Below are 4,510 nucleotides of genomic sequence, written 5' to 3' on the forward strand. Positions count from 1 at the left end.
AATAGGAAAGTATGCTTTACTTTTTTATGTACTTCTCAGAAATGGGTTTTATGTACTCCTCAGAAATATACTTAAAATGACATTTAAGTTTACTTGACTTATACTTACAAAAAGTCTAAATATATTTGAGCTATTTGAGCTCCTAGAATCCGTGTTTTCATTGTTATACAGTAGAGGGCACTAGTACACATCTTCTGTACTACTAACACATGTAACATGATCATCTGACATGAAACAGCATCAAAACTGTGACGTTATGGAATAAAATGTCGACAGATGAAGAGGTTATAATTACAGTCAAGCTTTGGGATGTTGATTGACTCCATCTATGTTTTGATTATCATTCTGAATCCAATTCATAGTCTTTTTTCCACTCTTTGTTCAAAATGTTATTTCATTATTTTTTATGAAACTTACCCACATTAATGTGTTTAAAAAAAGCATGAAGCTAGAATAAAATGTTTTTGTTTACAAGCAGATACCCTGTTTTTTCTTTGGATGTTTTGTATGTTCAAATATTCATATAACAAAATTTATACAAATTAAAACCTAAATAGGGACATAGTAATATACTTAAAGTATGATGTAACGTTCACTTAAAGAAAATGCAGTATAAAACTTATAAACTAGTAGTTTACTGAGACTATACTTCAAAGTGTACAAAGTATTTAATTAGTAAACGATCAGTATACCTATAAGTTCACTTTTGGTATAATTGATGTACAAACTACAAACAAAGAGGTAAAATAGTTGTGTACTCAAAGTTTGCTACCGTTATACTTAAAGTATACTTAAAAGTATACTTTTATATACTAGAAAGTGGGCCAATTTAGTCCCAATGAGTATTGAAACCATACACTTACAAGTATACTACTAGAACACTGATATTTGTATACTTACTACATAAAATATACTTAAAATATACTTAAACTTTACTTAAGTATACTTAATAAAATAAACGAAGTATACTACTTTTTGGTAAGGGTAAGGCTTTATGTAAGCGGTAGAGGGGAGGATGTATCATCTACCCATCAGTTTTTTTTTTTTTGTTATATTTCATTTCGCAGTTGCCCTTCACATTCATAATCTAAATAATGATTCCTTAAACAAATGTAAACATCACATTAAAGATTTACAGTTACAGTCTAATTGTAAGCATGTGAGGGTAACTACACTTAATTAAGAGCTCATAATTGATTAAAAAAATATATATATATGTATTTGGCCACCCAACCACGATACGTATAATAAAGTAAAGATTACTGGAGTATATTTTACAAGAAAATACTATATCAGCCTTTTTGCTTCTAAAAGTCACTTTTAATTGAATCTGTCACATTTAATTTAATCTGTTTAATCATTTCTCTGTAATTTGCAATGTACAATTGAAAGGAAATGCCTTTTTGTTGTTGGTGGTGGTTGATGGTGGTGGTACTGCGATTTTTTTCTGTAATTTTTAATGTACTATTGAATTTATGTGGGTTTTTTTAATGTGTTTTTTTTGTTTGTGGGTTCCCCACAGTGGCAAAAGCTCTCTGACAGCGTGTGCCTCCTTCCTCCTGGGTTTCGGTACCAATGTAACACAGTTCCTAGTTCGGGGGAAGAAGGAGGTGGGAACCGGCAAACCAAAACACAAAATAAAGTCCAGGCCTGGTCCTCTCTCGTCTTGCACTGTCGTCATTCCTTCTTTTATCTTTCCAACTCAATAGTGGTGAGTGGCACAGGTGTTGCTCATTATCATTCACTCCACCAACCTCGCTCCATTCCCATGGCCCCCGTCTCGCCCTACTCATCACACAGACCCATTTCAAATCTTCCGTTGATGTCTAAAATTTTAGAAAAAATTTTGTCTGCTCAATTGTGCTCCTTCCTGCAAAAAAATTATCAGTATGTAGAATTTCAGTCAGGTTTCAGGCCCCACCATAACAAAGAAACTGGACTTGTTAAAATAAAAAAATGACTTGTCAGACCAAAGCTGCATCTCATTGCTAGTTTTACTTTATCTTAGTGCTGTGTTTGACACTATAGATCATGACATACTCATAGATCGATTACAAAACTATACAGGTATGCAAGGGCAGGCTTTAAGATGGTTTAGATCCTACCTGTCCGATCGCTATCACTTTGTTTATTTACACTGAACAAAATTATAAATGCAACACTTTTGTTTTTGCCCCCATTTTTCGTGAGCTGAACTCAAAGATCTAAGACTTTTTGTATGTACACAAAAGGAAGATTTCTCTCAAATATTGTTCACAAATCTGTCTAAATCTGTGTTAGTGTGCACTTCTCCTTTGCCGAGATAATCCATCCACCTCACAGGTGTAGCATATCAAGATGCTGATTAGAAAGCATGATTATTGCACAAGTGTGCCTTAGGGTGGCCACAATAAAAGGCCACTCTTAAATGTGCAGTTTTATCACACATCACAATGCCACAGATCTCGCAAGTTTTGATGAATCCCGGTTTTCACTGTACAGGGCAGATGGCAGACAGCGTGTATGGCCTCATGTGGGTGAGTAGTTTGCTGATGTTAACGTTGTGGATCGAGTGGCCCATGGTGGCGGTGGGGTATGGGCAGGAGTATGTTATGGACAATGAACACAGGTTCATTTTATTGATGGCATTTTGAATGCACAGAGATACCGTGACGAGATCCTGAGGCCCATTGTTGTGCCATTCATCCACGACCATCACCTCATGTTGCAGCATGTTGCATGGCCCCATGTTGCAAGGATCTGTACACATTTCCTGAAAGCTGAAAACATCCCAGTTCTTGCATGGCCAGCATACTCACCAGACATGTCACCCATTGAGCATGTTTGGGATGCTCTGGATTGGCGTATACGACAGCGTGTTTCAGTTCCTGCCAATATCCAGCAACTTTGCACAGCCATTGAAGAGGAGTGGACCAACATCCCACAGGCCACAATCAACAACCTGATGAAACTCTATGCGAAGGAGATGTGTTGCACTGCGTGAGGCAAATGGTGGTCACACCAGATACTGACTGGTTTTCAGACCCCCGGACCTCCCAATACAGTAAAACTGCACATTTTAGAGTGGCCTTTTATTGTGGCCAGCCTAAGGCATACCTGTGCAATAATCATGCTGTCTAATCAGCATCTTGATATGCCACACCTGTGAGGTGGATCGATTATCTCCGCAAAGGAGAAGTGCTCACTAACACAGATTGAGACAGATTTGTGAACAATATCTGAGAGAAATAGGCCTTTTATTTACATAGAAAAAGTCTTAGATCTTAGTTCAGCTCATGAAAAATGGGAGCATAAACAAAAGTGTTGCATTTATAATTTTGTTCAGTGTAAATGGGGAGTCATCTCAATTATCACCAATAAAATATGGAGTGCCACAAGGATCTGTCCTAGGTCCTCTGCTATTTTCAATATACATGTTGCCCCTTGGTAATATTATTAGAAATTACGGGATTAGTTTCCACTGTTATGCTGATGAAACTCAACTAAATATCTCAACAAGACCAGATGAAACTTCTAAATTATCTAAGCTAACAGAGTGTGTTAAAAATATAAAAGATTGGATGAGCAATAATTTTCTCCTATTAAATTCGGATAAGACCTATTACTAAGAGATATTACTTATTGGACCAAAAAACAGTACACAGAATCTCTTGGTTTACAATTTGAAACTAGATGAATGTACTGTTACTTCCTCTACAGTCAAAAATCTGGGTGTTATATTAGACAGTAACTTGTCTTTTGAAAATCATATTTCCCATGTTACAAAAGCAGCATTCTTCCATCTTAGAAACATTGCCAAGCTACGAAACATGTTACCTGTTTCTGATGCAGAAAAGCTAGTTCATGCATTCATGCCCTCTAGATTGGTCTATTGTAATACACTGCTAGGTGTTCATATCGCATCTTCAATAAAGAAGCTACAGGTAGTCCAAAATGCAGTGGCTAGAGTCCTTAACAGGTCAAGAAAATATGATCATATTACCCCAATTTTACAGTCTCTGCACTGGCTACCTATTAAGTTCTGTATCAGTTACAAAACATTATAACTTACCCAATGTTAATTTTGGCAGGCATTTTTGATTTAGTCTTAGTCTTAGTCTTGAGACGAAAATGCTTAAAGGGATAGTTCACCCAAAAATCAAAATTATGTCATTAATGACTCACCCTCATGTCGTTCCAAACCCGTGAGACCTCCGTTCATCTTCGAAACACAGTATAAGATATTTTAGATTTAGTCCGAGAGCTTTCTGTCCCCTCCATTGAGAATGTATGTACGGTATACTGTCCACGTCCAGAAAGGTAATAAAAACATCTTCAAAGTAGTCCATGTGACATCAGAGGGTCCGTTAGTGAAGCATCGAAAATACATTTTTGGTCCAAAAATATCAAAAACTACGACTTTATTCAGCATTGACTTCTCTCCCGGGTCTGTAATGAGCGCATTCACAGCACATCCGGTTCGCGAACGAATCACTCGATGTAACCGGATCTTCTTGAACCAGTTCACCAA

The sequence above is a fragment of the Cyprinus carpio genome, chromosome A8, assembly GCF_018340385.1.
Source record: "Cyprinus carpio isolate SPL01 chromosome A8, ASM1834038v1, whole genome shotgun sequence".
Classification (NCBI taxonomy): domain Eukaryota; kingdom Metazoa; phylum Chordata; class Actinopteri; order Cypriniformes; family Cyprinidae; genus Cyprinus; species Cyprinus carpio.